The sequence below is a fragment of the Peromyscus maniculatus genome, chromosome 14 (genome assembly GCF_049852395.1).
Source record: "Peromyscus maniculatus bairdii isolate BWxNUB_F1_BW_parent chromosome 14, HU_Pman_BW_mat_3.1, whole genome shotgun sequence".
Taxonomy (NCBI): domain Eukaryota; kingdom Metazoa; phylum Chordata; class Mammalia; order Rodentia; family Cricetidae; genus Peromyscus; species Peromyscus maniculatus.
Window position 1 is genome coordinate 26997135 of NC_134865.1, and position 18229 is coordinate 27015363.

Below are 18229 nucleotides of genomic sequence, written 5' to 3' on the forward strand. Positions count from 1 at the left end.
AATTTAAAGTAGGGAGGGGCAAAACCAACGGTAATAGCAAAATGTTTCTTAACGCTCAGTGATGAAAACTCAGTTCAAAATCAAATGTGTAGTGAATGTAAGATGCTTTCATCAACAACTGCACAGCTTAACTACAAACTTGGTTCTGGACCAATAGTCTGTCCACCTCACAGAGTACACACCATGAAATACAAATGAACACTGCTGCGGTAGAGGTGAGACCCTTATGTGTTATGAATTACCATATTTTTATGGACTATGCAAAGTTTTCTATGCTTATAGAAACATAATGTTTCAATTACATAAAAACAAAGATTTTTAAAATATTTTCCTACTATTATTCCCTAGCATGTAGATACCAAATTAGCATATCTCTGGATTGTATCATGTTATAATATTTTATTTTATATATTGCTATTTGAGTTGCTGCTTTGATTTTCATAAAAATGCTTCAATGAATTTTAGTTTGCACTGAGATTTCTAGCAGTGTTTGAAATGATCATACATATAATTTTGCTCCTTTTAATTACATATTTATGTAAAGTTGTACTCACATAATGGATTACTATAAAATAAATACTTATAATTTGCCATGCAGCAATGGACAACTAATGCTTCTATTTTCTGTAAGTCCATAATTTCATTAAATTAAACATATTTTGAATCATATTATGAAAACTAATTTTGCTTTCCTTAGTAGGAGTTTTAGAGATTTAGATACTCCAATGTGATATTTTCAAGTTATATTTATGACAATATTTACTTCTGTACTTGTTTCAATGTACACCATGCAGTTATTTAAGGAAAATAATTTAAGGGCCCTGGATAGTTTCCTTGAGTTATTTATGTTGACCTTTTCCTCCCTATAATATATTTCTTAAGGTTTCACTGTTTGTATATTGGTCAACCTTGATTAATATTTGCTGCCATTTTCTACTTCCTTGTTTTAATGTTCTTTTTCTTTGTATTTAAATAATAAATTTAACTTTTATTGACTTTCTGATTTTCACTCTCAGATTATTTATTGCCGTAAACTCCTTTTCCCTATAATACTCAGTTCATACAGCCTTTTACTGGTTTGGGATATTTTTCTAGCTGGCAGAGTGTAGCAATAAATATTTCTGTGTGTTTGCAACTTTTCCTACCACTTTTAGTTCCCTCCTGCTGCTTGTAGTATTCTGCCTGCCTTATCTTTCAAAAGCTTTCTCAAATATCTAATTTTTCTTGAAAATACAGTATTCATGAGGCTAGAAAGCTGGCAAGAAGGTTAAGAATACTTCTGCTCTTGCCAAGGACCCAAGTTCAGTTCTGCAACTATATCTAGTGGATCACACCTCCTTTAATTTCTGTTCCAGGGGATAGATTTCCTATTCTGGCCTCCATGTGAACCTTCACACACATGGTACATATATGGATGAGCAAACATACACATCCACAGGAAAATTTAAAGATTTATAAAAATAGTGTATTCATCAATGTCAGTAATGTGCTGCATATAGAATTGTTTCTTTCAGTTGGGGGCCTCCCCAAATCAAATCTTGTAAAGCTTTTCTCCAACTCCACAAAGAGCACCCTGTCAATCACATGGATTAGAGGAATATAAGCATTACCCTCTAGCAGGTTTTCTTTGAACTGCCAGCCTCTGGATTACAGCAGAGAGACTTTTATTAATTGTGAAAGTACAGCCTTAGCTTAGGCTTGTTCCCAACTAGCTCTTATAACTTAAATTAACCCACTTATATTAATCTATGTTCTGCCACATGGCGTGTTACCTCTCCTCATCACAGTATGCCCTACTTCCACCATGTCTGGCTGGCAAATATTCCTTCTATGATTTTCATCCCAAGTTCCCCTCTCTTCCCAGAAGTCCTCCTATCCTATCCTGCCTAGCTATTAGTCATTCAACCCTTTATTAAACCAATCATAAGGTGCCTTAGGCAGGTGAGGTAAAACAGAGACATCCTTACAGTGTACAAAAAGATTATCCTACATTTCCCTTGTAATTTTGATCAGTCAATCACCTGGCCAACCCTCACAGAACAGACTAAATGCAGGAGTTAGGGCTGATATTCTGTGAATACAAATATGTTTTCACTGTAAGTTTCCAGTACATAGATCAGTCTATCTTCTCCCAATTCAGAAACAGTTTTATTCCTCTGGAGGATGAATTTTTGCTGCTGATAGAGCATGAGATAAGCTAGGGGCCAGGACACAATGGGGATCTAACATAGGAGGGTTGGGTAGATAACAAGTTTTGTTTTTCATCTTTCTCACTTTTGGTCATACCTGTCCTTTTTTCCCTAAACATTGGGAGTTTGGGAGGGTTCTAATGTATGAATTAATGTGATTCTCCATATCTCTTCTCATTATGGCATTTAGCTTTCTAATTTTCAATGTCTCCTATCACTTTTATTTTCATTTTCCACCTTTTCCTGAAATGTCCTTTCTGCTACCCATTGTCTTATAGGATCATAGAATTTGACAACATACCTTACCATTTCAGTGGAAATGAGAGATATCTGTCATGTTTTTAGAGAAATCTCTTTACATCCTTTACATGACACACCTAAGCAAGCAAATAGTGTTCCTTCTTATCAAAACAGATCACAAATTCTAGCTATTTGGCTCTTACAGTCTGTTGCTTTGAAACATTTTGTTACGCTCTGCCTTGATCAAAATCTAATGACATTTACCTATTTTATATTGATTGATTATTCCAGAGTTTTCTTTTCTGGGTGTCTCTATTTGAATTATTTTCCATTCTCCACAATCTCTGCTGTCTTATTTAGTGTGTTAAATCATCATCATTCAGTTGACCCATCAGGTTTTCTGGTAGCCACCCTCTACCTCTCTGTCTTAAGAAGGTATTTTGCTTATATTTTTAGATTTTCATTGTCTTATAGTAATAATATCTTACTAAAATCAATGTTTAAATGTGACTACACTATTGGTCTTGAACTTCATGAAGAAAAGAGCTCTGTTTTTCATTAGCCACTGTATCAGTGGTAGCAGAGCCTGCTGCAGTTAAATATGTAATCAACACCAAATACATTTTGTTAAAAATGTAGAAAACGTGATGCATATACAAAGGGTTATCTTTTTATGCTATGGGTTTCAAAGCAATAATTGAAAATAAGGAGAAACCCTGTTAAGAGGAGTGCTTAAGTTAGTGCAAATAGTTGCAAAAGAAGGAACTATAAAATAGCTCCACTAAACTGTAAATAAATTGAGGACTCTGTCACACTGCCTTCCTTCAATTGTATGAGCTTTGTATTTAGAGAAATTTTAGACTTGAGTTCTTCATGTTCTTTATGTGTTTTTTAATACTGAATTATATCATTTGTAAATGTGGCATCATATCATATACATTTTATTTTTCAAGAGTTGTTTGATAGACACATATGAAGTCATTTAGCAATTCCTTTGCTTTCTCATTTCATTTGTCCAACAGGATTTTGATGTAAGGAAGATAACTATTTTTTTTTTACATAGAGAAAAGGTTTAACCCTGTATAAGACACCATGGGATATTGAAATTTACTTTTTAGCTGCCTTAAATATTAGGGTAGATTTACCTGTCAAATCTTGATTAAGCTGGGTTATGGATTAAATGAATGCTCAAGGTTTCTCCCTAACACCTACTAACACTCATCAAAACTCACCTAAGAAAAGCAGACTGTGCCACCTCCTCCGGGCTCCATATTCTGGTAATAACTTTGGAAGTAGACTTAGGCTTTACCTGAGACCAGGTTGGTCCTACAGACCTGAGCTAAGACACCACCCATGATCTGCTAATACTCCTCAAAGTCTTCCCAACCACTCCAGACTGCAGCCCTTCCCCTAGGCTCCAGGAACTGGTCTACAACATCTGAAGACTGAGTAGCAACTAGCCAATCCTCTATACTTGCTGGTCTTCACAGAAGATCTGCTATATTTGGTGCCCAATATGGGACATGTATTTCTAAGCATGGCCTGAGAAAGCAAGCAAAAATAAAAGTGGCATGGCTTCCTAGGAGTGCAGTGCTTGTAGTATACAGAAGCATGGTTTGATCACTTGAGGAGCCAGCTCATTAAGTAGAAACAAGCTAAGTAAAAGCACCTGCTGTAGTGTGGGCACCAACTCTCTAGAGCTGCTAAAGCTAAATGCAGCTCCTAGTTAAATACAGCTTTTGGCCAGGCTCACAAAGAGTAAAGCTTGACTCTCCTGGACCCAAGCAGGGCAGAGCTATCTATTAGTGAAAAGCCATGCAGCAAGTTTAAGGTTTGATTCACATGGTCAAAGATCACTACAGGTGCACAGTAATACATGTGCAGACAAAAAAAATCCCCACAAACTTCTAGATGTGTTACAGTGTGTTTAAAATGTGCAGAAAAGAAAAGAAAATGTGTATGGATAGGCATAGAAAAAATAAATAATATAAAAATAATAGTAAAGTCTTTAAAATGAGAGTAAATTAATATAAAGGCAAAAAAAGCTGTATGAAGATTGAAAATACACAGGGAGTATGGCTCCTGTATGGTGTTGTGTTGACTTTGAATTGTTTATATTGTTTATGAGCAAACAATAACTGCTAAGAGACATTGGATTGTAAAAGGTACTGCTTAATTAAACCAGCCTAAATACTTTAGGGATGTCTTAACTTTAAAATGCAATTCAGAAAATATATTGTGATGGGGGAGAGGTTATGATTTTATTTCCACAGGAAATGAAAAGCTGTGAATTCCCTCAAGATTAACAGAGATCATGTTTGATTGTGGGAAACTTCCTGAAAATATTGGATACAGCCATAAAAAATGAGCCAGGAAAAACTGCAAGGAAGGTAGAGTATATGCTTATCCCTCTGCATGGGGGTAGTGCTGAGAATGGACAACAAAGGTTACTAGTTTTCCCAGGACTTTGTGGTGATATTTTATTTGTACTGAAATGTTATTTTAATTTTATGTTAATAAATAAAGTTGCCCTGGGGTCAGAGCTATTAGAGCCATAGTAAGAGCGTGGTGGTTAGAAGAGCTAGGTAGATTTCTGTGTGTTCAGGGATACAGCCAGTATTGGAGACATACGCCTTTAAGACCTGGAGGGCGGTACTTACAGGCAGTGATGAGGCAGTCATGTGGTTGGGTTTACAACCAATGAGAAGGCAGAACAGAAAGATTATTTAAACAGGGACACAGGAAGTACCTCCCTCTCTCGGGGAAGCTAGGAGCACTGCAGGAGGTAAGATTTTATCTCTGAGCTCTGACCTCTCGGCTTTTCTCTTTTACCTTGGCTCTGTGTTTCTTATTTTAATAATACGATTGGTTACATCTACAGGACTTGACCATTATTTCAATTTTTTAGGGTCCCCTGGGTATGCTGTCACCCCAAGATAACAGAAAGCAGTCTAGAGAACACAATGCTCATATTCCCAAGAAGTGGAGTAGGTGGGTTCTGGTCATTCAGTAGGTTATAGATATTGGTCACCATTTAGGGTAATATAGAAATATAGGATAAAAAATAACTATTAATTTATTTTGGTATATTGATAAAAATGTGAAGATATTTTTGTTATACTGCATATATGTTTCTCCTCTTTTGAGGGTATTTCCTTATGCAGCTCATTTAAAAAATGTAACATATAATTTAGAAATTGCAGGTTGGTAGTTAGTCATCTTTAATTATCAAACTTGTAGTCAAATTAGGTATGTTTTCAAGGTTAAACAAACATATTTTAGATAGATATGTGATCTTCAAGTGCACCAGAAACCTACAGAATATGGCATCTAACATCTAAAATGTTCAATAACCCAAGAATTTTCATGACAGTGAGACATGTCTACATCTGGCAGCACCAATCTATTTGATAAAAGAATGATGTTTATTGAAGAACCTCCATGAAGTTTGCTTTCAATATGACAATGCTAACATTTTTGCAAGAAACATCCCTTGCTTTGATTCCTGACAGTGTACTGTACAAATGGACAAGCAGGACACAAAGGACTACTGAACTTTGCCAGGACAAGGACAAATTCCTGCTTCATAGAAAGGTCTGCCAGATATTCCAGACCTGTGGGCTGAAGATTGATGTCCCAAAATTGCAGCAAAAACTTGGGTGACTGTCCAGGCAGCTAGAAGTCTCTGACATTTATACAGTTTTGAAAGTGGCTTGCACTGTTCTTCCTGTTTACTCAGATAATATTATCTCTTACTGGGGTCTTTGATAGAAGTGAAGACTAAATAGTTATAGTTACAGTTTTCCTTAGTTATGGAAGAAGGTTAGTTAGGTATAAAACTTTGAACTCACTAAGATAAGATAAATAAATATTTTCTTTGAATTTGCCAAATACAAATGGACTGGTTATTATAAATGTAGTTCTTACTTGATAAGTGTTCTTATTGTATATAGTTCTCCTATGTTAAAGTTAAAACCTTTCCTTTTTTTTAGACAAAAAGGGGGAAATGTTGTGAAATAGAATATTTGTTTAACTATATAAAGATGTATAGCATTTGTTTATTCTGCATTTGTTTAATTATGTAAAAGTGTTTTCCTTTTGTTGATGCTGCATTTGTTTAACTAGGTAAAAATGTGTTGCTGTTTCACCTTGCATACCTAAGGTACCCGATTAGTCTAATAAAAAGCTGAATGACCAATAGAAAGGCAGAGGAGGAATAGGCAGGGCTGGTGGGCAGAGGGAAAAAGGGAGCACTTGACAGGGCCAGGCAGCCAAGGACCAGCCAACCAGACACCAGCCAGCCAGCAAATGGCCAACCAGAGACCAGCCAGCCAGACATGGAAGAAGCAGGAAAGCAGGATCGACAGTATAAAGATGATAAACAAGCCTCAAAGCAGCACACAGATTAAATAGAAATTAATTTAAGTTTTAAAAAAAAGCTAGCTAGAAACAAGCCAAAGCTAAGATAGAGCACTCATAATTAAAAAAAGTCTCCATGTCATGATTTGGGGGCTGGTGGTCCAAGAAAGCCTGCCTCAGGCTTCATCCCAGAGATGCATGGATGAGTTCAACATACAAAAAGCTGTCGATCATATAAACAAACTGAAATAAAAAAACAACATGATCATCTTATTAGAGCTGAAGAAAGCTTTGACAAAATCCAACACCTCTTCATGATAAAGTCTTAGAGATATCAGAGATATAAGGAACATACCTAAACATAAAAAATACCCACATATGGCAAGCCAACAGGCAACATCAAATTAAATGGGGAGAAACTCAAAGGAATTCCACTAAAAACAGGAAAAAGACTGGCTGTCTATTCTCTCCATATCTAGTCAATATAGTACTTGAAGCAATGAGACAACTAAAGGATATTCAAATTAGAAAGGAAGATGTCAAAGTATAGGTATTTGCAGATGATATGTAGTATACATCTACAATGGCCAAAATTCTACCAGGCAACTTCTACAGCTAATAAACACCATTAGTGAAGTGGCTGGATAGAAGATTAACTCAAAAGAAAAAGCAATCAGGATCCCTATAATATACAAATGATAAATGGACTGAGAAAGAAATTAGGGAGACAACACCCTTCATAATTATCACAAATAATATGTCTTGGGGTAACTAACCAAGCAAGTGAAAGACCTGTATGACAAGAACTTCAAGTCTTTGAAGGAAGAAACTGGAGAAGATATCAGAAAATGGAAAGATCTCCTATGCTCATGGACTGGTAGGATTAACATAGTAAAAATGGCCACCTTACCAAAAGCAATCTTTGGATTTAATGCAATCATCATCAAAATTCCCATACAGTTCTTTACAGAACCTGAAAGAACAATATTCAACTTTATATAGTAAAACAAAAAACCCAGGATAGCTAAAACAACCCTGTACAATGAAAGAGCTTCCTTTATTTCAAGCTCTACTACAGAGCTATAGTAATAAAAACAACATGGTATTGGCATTAAAACGGACAGGTGGATTCATGGATTGAGTTGAAGACACAAGTAAATCCACACATCTATGGATACCTGATTTTGAGAAAGAAGCCGAAAATATACAATGGAAGAAAAGAAATCATCTTCAATAAATGATGCTGGAATTACTAGATGCCAACATGTAGAAGAAAGCAAATAGAGCCATATCTGTCACCCTGCACAAAACTCAAGTCCAAGTTGATCAAAGACCTCAACATAAATCCAGTTACAATAAACTTCATAGAGATAATTTCCTGAATAAAACACCAACATCATAGACACTAAGATTAACAATTAATAAATTGTAACTCGTGAAACTGAAAAGCTTCTGTAAGACAAAGGACACTGTTAATATGACAAAATGGTAGCCTGAAGAAAGGGAAAAGATCTTCACCAACCTCACAACCAACAGAGGGCTGATATCCAAAATATATAAAGAACTCACGAAACTAGAAATTAAAAACAAAAACAAATAATCCAAATAAAAAATGGGGGGTCCAGATCTAAACAGAGAATTCTCAATAGAAGATCTCAAATATCCAAGAAACACTTAAAGAAATATTCAACTTCCCTAGCCACCAGAGAAATGCATTCAGAGCAACTCTGAGATTCCACCTTCCACCTGTCAGAATGGCTATGATCAAAAACACAAATGACAGCTTATGCTGGAGAGGATGTGGAGCAAGGGGAACACTTCTCTATTGCTGGTGGGAGTGCAAACTTATATAGCCATTTTGGAAATCAATAAGGCAGTTTCTCAGAAAAATGGGAATTATTTTACATCAGACCCAGCTATAACACTCTTCAGCATGTACCCAAAGTATGCTCAATAATACCACAAGGTCACTTGCTCAATTACGTTGATAGCAGCATATTAATAATAGCCAGAACCTGGAAAAAACATAGATGCCCATCAAACAAATAATAGATTAAGAAAATATATGTTACATTTATACAATGGAGAATGAATCAGCTGTTAAAAACAATGGCATAATGAAATTTGAAGGAAATTGGATGGAACTAGAAGAAAAAAATCATCCTGAGTGAGGTAACCCAGATCCAGAAAGACAAACATAAGTGGGGATGAGAACATGAGGGATCGAGTTGAGAAGGGAGAGGGAAAATACTGAAAGAGACGACTGGAAAGGGGGCATTATGGTGGTCATGTAGAAACCTCCCAGGAATCATCAAGGATGACTCCAGCTAAGACTTCTAGCAATTGTGGATATATATGCTGAACTGGCCATCTCCTGTGACCAGACAAGACTTCCAGTGGAGAGACTGCGACAACAACCCAGACATATAACCTTTGACCTACAGTCTGTCCTACCTATGGGATATGCAAGGGTAAGGATGGTGCAGAGATTGTGACAGTGGACAACCAATGACTGGTCCAGCATGTGACCCATGCAATGAAAGTGAGCCCACACTTGACAGTACCTGGAGTGCCACAACCCAGAGACTGGATGGCCCAGAGACCTAGGATAAAATCAAACACAACTGGAGAAAAAAAAAAAAAACATGACAATATAATGATACTTAATGACATTCTGCTATACTCATAGATGGGTGACTAACCCAATGGTCACTAGAGAGCAAGTAACTAATGGACACAAATGCAGAGACCCAGAGTAAAACATTAGACCAAGCTCAGGATGTCCTGCTGAAGAGAGGGAGAAATGATTGTAGGAGCCAGAGGGGTCAAGGACATCACAAGAAAACCCACAGAAACAACTAACCTGGGTTCATAGGAACTCACAGAATCTGAACCAACAACCAGGAAGCCTACATGGGACTGACCTAGGCATATGTGACAGTTATGTAGTTTGGGCCTCTTGTGGGATTCCTAACAGTGAGAGCAGGGGCTGTTCCTAATGTTTAGACTGGCATTGGGGAACGTATTCCTCATACTGGTTCGCCTTGCTCAGTATAGGCAGGTGCTTATGGGAGGTGCTTAGTTAATGTGACACGCCATGCTTTGTTGCTACCCATGGGAGGCCTGCTCCTTTATGAACAGAAACAGAGGAGGAGTGGACTGGAGAGGAGTTGGAGGGAAAGTAGGAGGAGAGAATGAAAGGAAGAATGAGAGAAAACTGCCATCGGGTGTAGATGTAACCAACCGTCTTATTAAATAAGGAACACAGAACCAATGCAAAGAAGAAAGCCAAGAGGTCAGAGCTAAGAGCCTTACCAGTCTGCTGCAGCTAGCCTCTTAAGCCAAGAGACCTATTTCCTGTGATTTTGTCTTTATATAGGCTTTCTGTTCTGCCTTCTCATTGGTTGTAAACCCAAACACATGACTGCCTCATCACTGCCTGTCTGTACAGACCTCCAGGTCTTCTATGGTTGGTATTGAGATTAAAGGCATGTGTCTCCAATGCTGGCTGTATCCCTGAACACACAGAGATCTACCTATCTATGCCTACCAAGTTCTGGGATTAAAGGCGTGCACCACCACCGCCCAGCTTTTGCTATGGCTCTAATAGTTCTGACCCCTGGGCAACTTTATTTATTGACATACAAATCACATTTTAGTACAAATAAAATATCACTATAGTTGGGATACAAAATAAATAAATTTAAGTAAAAAAAAAAATCCATCATATCAAATTTGGACAAGACAACCAGAGAGGAAGAGAAGAATCTCAAGAGTATCCAAAAAAAAAAAAAAAAAAAAAAAATCAGAGACCCCCCTCATTCTTACAGTCAGGATTGCCATTAAAAACACTAAGCTACTAGTTATAGCATATATGCAGAGAACCTGGTACCTCAGCTTTGTGAAAGATTTTACATGTCATCCATCTTCCTTTAAGTTATGTTTTATGTGTTGTAGCAGTCAAGGGGAGAGGTGGTTGCTTCCCTTCCTGAAAGAGGAATAGAAATCCATTGAATTTACTATATTTATTTCAATTATATAAACACAGAATGATAGTTTCTAAAACATTGAAAATTTTAAACAAAGACCCAACTATTTACTATTTCAATCCTAACTTTTTGTAAATATTCTATTTGGTTGTTTATGAAAAAAATACTGTAAGGTTTCTATCACCTTTGCTTCTGCACTCAGCTGAAATGACTGACTTGTGAGAGAGTTCTCAGGAAGGGTGAAGTCACTTAGCATTAATCTAAGAAAAAATTAATTAGAAATATGATACACTGGCTGCAAAATAAATCATAGAATAAATTTCTGAGCTCATTGTGAAGGATTTTGAGCTATGGGCTAATTTGAATAATCCAGCTCAATTGGGAATTGCCTCTCTGTCATTTGTGTAAAATTGAAGGCACCCCTGTAGCTGCAGATATGTTTTCAGTGGTACTTGAAACAATTTCTAAATAAATGGAAAGAAAGGGTTGCTGGGAGCTTAGAATAAAAGATCTTTAAAAATGTTTTTCTCTTTGGCTTCTTTATTCATTCAAACCCTGCAGGTTTCAAAAAATGCACTGCAAAACAACAGGTGTTAGAAATCCTGTGTCCTTTGCACATAATGAAATTAGGGTGCCATAGACCTATCTATATGCATATAGTCTGGTGGGAGCTTCAGGGAAGGGGAAATGTAAGGTGGGTGGGCTGTCAGTCAGTTAAATAAGATGATCAACGACATAGTGTTGAAGTGTAAAAGCATTAAATGCATTTAGAAATTTGTGAGCAGCATGGATTTTCCATGATGACATGACACATTATGAAATCTGCTCTTTAGAAATCATTGCATGATTGCAATGGATGAATCCATTTATTGTGTTGTTAGAGTGTAGATCTATCAGTAAATGAATTATTTCCAAGATCGATGCTTAGCCTGAAACTATAGGAAATGACAGAGTATAAATAAAAAGTACTAAAAATGATTACAAATAAAACTTGTTAGGCCAGCAAATCAGGAAAATATAATTAGGAGGAAAAGTAGGCATTAAGAACAAAAGATGATGCTATCAGAAAGCAAAGACTTTCAGGCAGTCTTATCAACATGCCCAAAATAAAGTCTTACAAACTGGGAGTTGAATAAAGGAAACTAATTAGAAACAAAATTAAGAAATAAGCTACAATGTTCATTGCCTAATATAGTCACCCACAGAAAATGGATTTCAATAAGTGTTAAAAGTGTTGGCTGGCTTTGGGGAACATATTCCTCATACTGGGTTCCTATGTAATTTGAAACACAAAATATCACTGTTATTGCTAAACTCGATCACCTGAATTTAGGAAATATCTGATAGATTTCTTCACTGTTATATATAGATATGAATTAAAAAACAAACTTATTTTGAAGTTCCTGGATGAATTATGAAGAATGTATGATGCTTATATTTTAAAGGAAGCATTGTGTTTCTTAACACTTAGTCATTTATATGGCTTAACAAATACACATAGTTCAATATCCATTGGAAACATTGAACTTGGACATAGAAAATATATTGTCTTTATAATATCCTTGTAGAATTAACCATTAATGCATCACCTAAGAACAAAAGAAAATCATGTTTGCCACTTTGGTTTTCTTCTTTAAAATATGAAGAACTCAGAGACATACCATTTGCAATTAAACTTTACAAGTGGTTCTTTAACTCTAGAGAGACTAAATCTTGAGTTGAGGGGATAGCTTCTCCAACTTATACACGTGACTTTAATTTAAAAATTCCATGTATTCCAGATTGTTGTAAGAGAGGGGAAAATTAAAAAAACAAAGTGTAGAGTAATAGCTATGATAGTGAACAACTTTCTGATTCCTATTTTAATAGTCTTGATCCAGAGTAAATACAAATTCACTTCATACTTTGTTAACACAGTAGAGGTGATTCATGTATCATCAGAAATTAGAATTTTAAGTGTTACAGAGGAACCTCATATGTCTTATTTTATGTCCTAGCATTGTGCAAAATTACCTAGCCCTCACCCTTAACTTTCTTACTGCTTTGGGCTGCTGAAATGTTAGAAATTTTAATTTATTGCTTTTTTGTTTATTTTTAGTTTGCTGACAGCATTAACTATATTCCTTCATGAAAATTTTATATTGTACTTAAACCTAGGTTTTATAATGCAGGAGAACTATTGTTCATCTTATGAGAACACTGTCTATTAAATGTTGTATAGAAAACTTGGCTATCAAGCAAGGCTACATGTAGGTACTCAGAAAAATCTGCTGGCTGTGGAGTACAACATGAATCCTTAATTTTTGAAACTGCTGCGTGCTTATTCAGTATAATAGCAATAACACTGACAGAAACATATGTTCTAACTTTTTATGATATTTATTGAAGTTTTCATTGTTATTCCCATAATACTTTCTGCGAATAAAAAAAAATGAAGAATATCACATTTCTAGGTCCAGCTTTACTAGATGAAATAGCATAGGTCAAAGGCACGAGCATTTTTAAGATGCTAGAAAGACAGACCCCAGACAGATCCACTGACCAGAGGAAAAATATCCTTTCCCTTTTCATAGGTTTGTTTTCACTAACAGAAGTCTGAGTGATTTCAAAACAATTTTAGATTTGAGGAATTATTGTGGATCATATACAACGAATTCCTGTAAAAACCTCATCAAAATTCTATAATTAAATATATTATTTTAATGCATTTATTTTAGTGAGCAAACTGTCCAGATAATAATAATATTAGTTAAAGTGGGAAATCACTCAGATTTTCTTAGGTTTCTCTATTTTTCTAGTTTTTATTTGTTTGTTTATTTGTTTATTCTTTTCTCATAAATACATCCCTACTGCAGCCCCCTTCTCTCTGCTCCTCCCACCCTCTTACTTATGTAGACAAATTTTTAAACAGTCTTATTAAATAAGAAACACAGAGCCAAATAAAGGTGTGAAAGCCTTAGAAATTAGAGAAATGGGAATAGCCACCAGCTAATCTTAGCTCACCACACCACCATAGCTTCTCCAGAGAGAGCTTCTTCCTGTCTAACCTGTACCTTTATTGCCTTGCTGTTCTGCCTTCTCTTTGGCTCTTAGCCCAGCTACCTCACTTCCTTGTCACTGCCTGTCTGTACAGACCTCCAGCTCTCTATGGTTGGTACTGGGATTAAAGGCATGTGTCACCATACTTGGCTGTTCCCTAGTGTGACCTTGAACACACAGAGACTCTGCTTGCCATGTGATCGGATTAAGGGCGTGTGCTATCACTGCCTGACTTTGTTTAAGGCTAGCTATGTCCTCTGACCTCCAGGCAAACTTTATTTATTAACATAAAATTAAATATCACCACATTTCAGCACAAATAAAATATCACCACATACTTAAGATCCTATTTAGTTTTTGTTCCAAGATCATCATTCAGAACACAACATCACAAGTTAAAATAGTTTTATTAATTATTTGGGAGTTTCATGCAGTGTATTTGGATTATATTTTCACTCTCCCAACTCCTTCCAGATCAGCCTTAAACTTTCTACCCACTCTGCTTCCCTTTCTGATTTTCTAAAACCCATGAAGTCCAATTTGTGTTACTCAAATACTTCTGGATGTGGAGCCGGAATTTGGTGTTCAGATGACCTACCAACGGTCACACAAGAATCGACTAAGCAGGGTTCATAGGAGATCACAGAGAGACTGAAGCAACAATCACAGAGCCTGCATGGATTTGCCCTAGGAACTCTACATATGTGTTATGGTTTCGTATCTTGGCATTCATCTCGTATCTAACAGTGGGAGTTGGGGCTCTCTCTCTCTCACTCTTACTTATTCTTGGGACCCTTTTCCTCTTACTGGGTTGCCTGGTCCAGACATAACAGAAAGATTTGTGCTTAGTCTTAGTGGAACTTTTTATGCCATGTTCAGTTGATATCCCTGGGGAAACTGCTGTGTGGAGGCAGAAGGTTTCTCTGGTCCAGCCTGGCCCCTCAGTCCCACAGCCGCTTATAAAATAATCATTCGGAGGCTTAATATTATTTATAAACTGTATGGCCTATGGCAGGCCTCTTGATAGCTAGCTCTTTAAAAAAGAAAAAAAAAAACAGAAGTAGCTTTTATTTATTTCCATATTTCTCAAATCAAGCTTGCTGAGTTGGTTGTTTTGAGGGGATTAGTCAAAGAGACCAAATCCCATATCCTCCTCTGATTCCTCCGACTCTTCCTTGGCTTTAGCCTTGGCTGGGGCTGCAGCAGCAGCAGGAGCAGCAGTGGTGGTGGCCGCAAGGTCAGCAGCCACAAATGAGGATGGATCAGCCAAGAAGGCCTTGACCTTTTCAGCAAGTGGGACGGTGTACTCAGTCTCCACAGACAAAGCCAGGATCGGCTTGTACCCATTGATGATAGAGTGTAGCACTGAGGCAACAGTCGGGTAACCAATCTGCAGACAAACACTGGCAACGTTTCAGACACCCTCCTGGAAGCGGGTGTGCAGAGTCTGCTCTGTGATGTCAAGCACTTCCGGGTTGTAAATGCTGCCGTTGTCGAACACCTGCTGGATGATCAGCCCAAAGGAGAAGAGAGAGATGTTCAGCATGTTCAGCAGTGTGGCTTCACTGGCACCTACTTTGTCTCCAGTTTTTATCAGCTACACATCACTCAGAATTTCAATGGTGCCCCTGGAGATTTTAGTGGTGATGCTTAAAGCCTGGAAGACAGAGGTCTTCTCGGGCCCCAGACCAGTGTTCTGGGCTGGCACAGTGACTTCACACAGGGCGATGGCGTCAGCACGGGCAGCATCTGGCACCTTATTGGCCAGCAGCATGTCTCTAATCTCCATGAGGTCCTCCTTGGTGAACATAAAGCCCACATTACCCCAAATATGAGGCAACGGTTTCTCCAGAGCTGGGTTGTTCTCCAGGTGCCCCCGATGGCCTTGCTCTTCATGGTGTTCATGCCCATCAGCACCATAGCCTGCCCTCGCAGGGACATGCGGATCTGCTGCATCTGCTTGGAGCCCGCATTGTCTGCTCCCACAATGAAGCGTTTTGGGTAATCATCCAAAAGTTGGATGATCTTAAGGAAGTAGTTGGACTCCCAGGTGGCACTGTCTTCCCTGGGCGTCATGGTGGTGCCTCAGGGATTGCCACGCAGGGTTTAAAGATGATGTCACTCTAATGACGACACCTGGAGAGAGGCTAGCTAGCTCTTACAGTTTAACTCAATTAATATTAATTAATTAATTAACTCAATTAATATATATATATTAATCTATATATTGCCACATGTTCCATGGCTTTACCTGCACCCAATTACATGGTACTCATAGGACGTATTTTCTCTCATTTTAAAAATGTTAAAAAAGAAAGAAAGCTGACTCTTTCGATGACTATCAATTGACTTTAGCTTACTGAAATTTTGTCTGGCTTGAACTTATGTAGGTCTTGTGCATTCTGTCATAATCGCTGTGAGTTTATATGTATAACTGCCCTGTTGTATCTGGAGAACAGTGATTTCCTTGTAACTATCCACTGACTGTGTCTCTTGCAATCTCTCCATCCCCTTTTCTGCAATGTTTCTTGATCCATGCTAGGAGGAGGTGTAATACAGATGTTCCATGTAGGGCTAAGCACTCTTCACTCTCATATTCTTTATAGGTTGACCAGTTGTGGGTTTCTGCATTAATCATTAACTACAAGAGGAAGAAGTTTCTCTGATGAGGCTTGAGAGATGTACTAACCTATGGGTATAGCAATGAGTCATTAGGAATCAGGTAAAGTATGTCCATTTAAAAGAATAGTAACAGGCTCTACGATAGGGTGTATGATTTATTTAGCTGTAGATTCTTGACACAGATACTGGTGCCATGTATGGTTTCCATGTTATGAAGTGGGTCTACCAATTAGAATGCATCTGATTACTTCTAAAACATGTCACTATTGCACCATTGGAAATACCTTGCCAGGCGAGTCATCATTTGAATTCACAGGATTCATAGCTCTGTAAGGTAAAGGATTACTTTTCTCCTATTTTTTTTCTTAAATCTTGTCTCCTTAGACACCTCTTCATTATGTCAGCTTCTCAAACTTACCTTTTCTTTGAGAACCTTGACTGTCTTAAGGATACAAATACAGTGATTTGTTGAATGTATTTCACTGAGGTCTTGGTACAGTGAGTTTCTGAGAGGAAAGCCACTCCGTAAGATGGCATCATCATCACATTATACCAAAGGTCTGTGCTATCAGCCTCACTTACTAATGCTGATGCTAAACTCACCAGCTGACTTTAAGAAATATTTATTAGATTTACACACTATAAAATTACATTTACTTTTTAAAATCTGTATTGTGCAACTTGACAATCAGGTTATTATGTGCAATCCACATGTAGGAAATAGATTGTTACATTCAGTAGAGGCAGGTCCAAGCCCCTCCCCCTGCCTTAACAAGGCTATGCAAGGTGTCCCACCATAGGTAGTGGGCTCCAAAAAGCCAGTTCATGCATCCTGATCCTACTGCCAGGGGCTCCTTAAGCAGATCAAGCTACAAAACTATCTCACTTATGCAGAGGGCCTAATCCAGTCCTGTAGCTCTGCTGACTCCTCTTCTTGTAGGAGGGAATAAGGGTGGGTTCAGGGGTGGAAGGCTGGAGGAGTAGAGGAGGAAAGAGGGAGATCTGTGATTGGTATGTAAAATGAATAAAAAGTTTCTTCATATAAAATAAAATAAAGAAGTAGAGTGTTGTGCTCTACCTTCTTAAAGGAAAAGTGTCTACATTAGTCATTGTGATTCTTATGCATGGGAGCTTTGTCTTTTCCTCCTTATTTGTTTCTCTAATCATTTATCTGAATGAGCACTACTTATTTTACAACTTCAGATATAAATCCATTCCTATTTTATTTACTTTTGTTGAAAATTTCCTAGCTTTGGCAATTGGGAATTCTTCTGCTTGTCTCTGAAAATATCCCATTCTCATCTTTTGTCTTTCCCTAGTTCTATTATCAGGCATTTCTCCAAGGTGCTCTGGTTCCTTTAACTGCAAACTCTGTGACAGGTGTCCTCAGTGCTCTTGAACTGCCATTATTTCCTCCCAATCTGAGAGTGCCTAGATGTATATATACAATCAACACATGTACATTCTTATACTTGCAATGATCTCTACAGATTGCCATTTTATAATAAGCTAGGATGGTATATTGATGTCTCCAATTCTCAGCCATTATCATATTGATCATTTTAACCTCTTCTCTGTTCATTTGCATTTCAACAATATGATCTCATTGTGCATGACTGTATTACTTTCCCCTGATGCTGTACCAAATTAATTAGTAGCTTAGAATAACATAAATTTATTAACAGCTCTGTAGAGCAGCAATGTGACACAGTCTCACTTGGCTAAAGTCTAGGTGTCAGCTGAGGTGTTTTTTTATAGGTGAATTTTTTTTCTGCTATCAGTTTCTATGGT

The 18229-nt window shown here is 37.3% G+C and overlaps 1 pseudogene; it reads right to left on the reverse strand.

Annotated features, from left to right (window-relative positions):
• Positions 1–14869: 14869 nt before the first annotated feature.
• Positions 14870–15892, reverse strand: LOC102907466 (large ribosomal subunit protein uL10 pseudogene; annotated as a pseudogene).
• Between the last annotated feature and the right edge of the window lie 2337 nt (positions 15893–18229).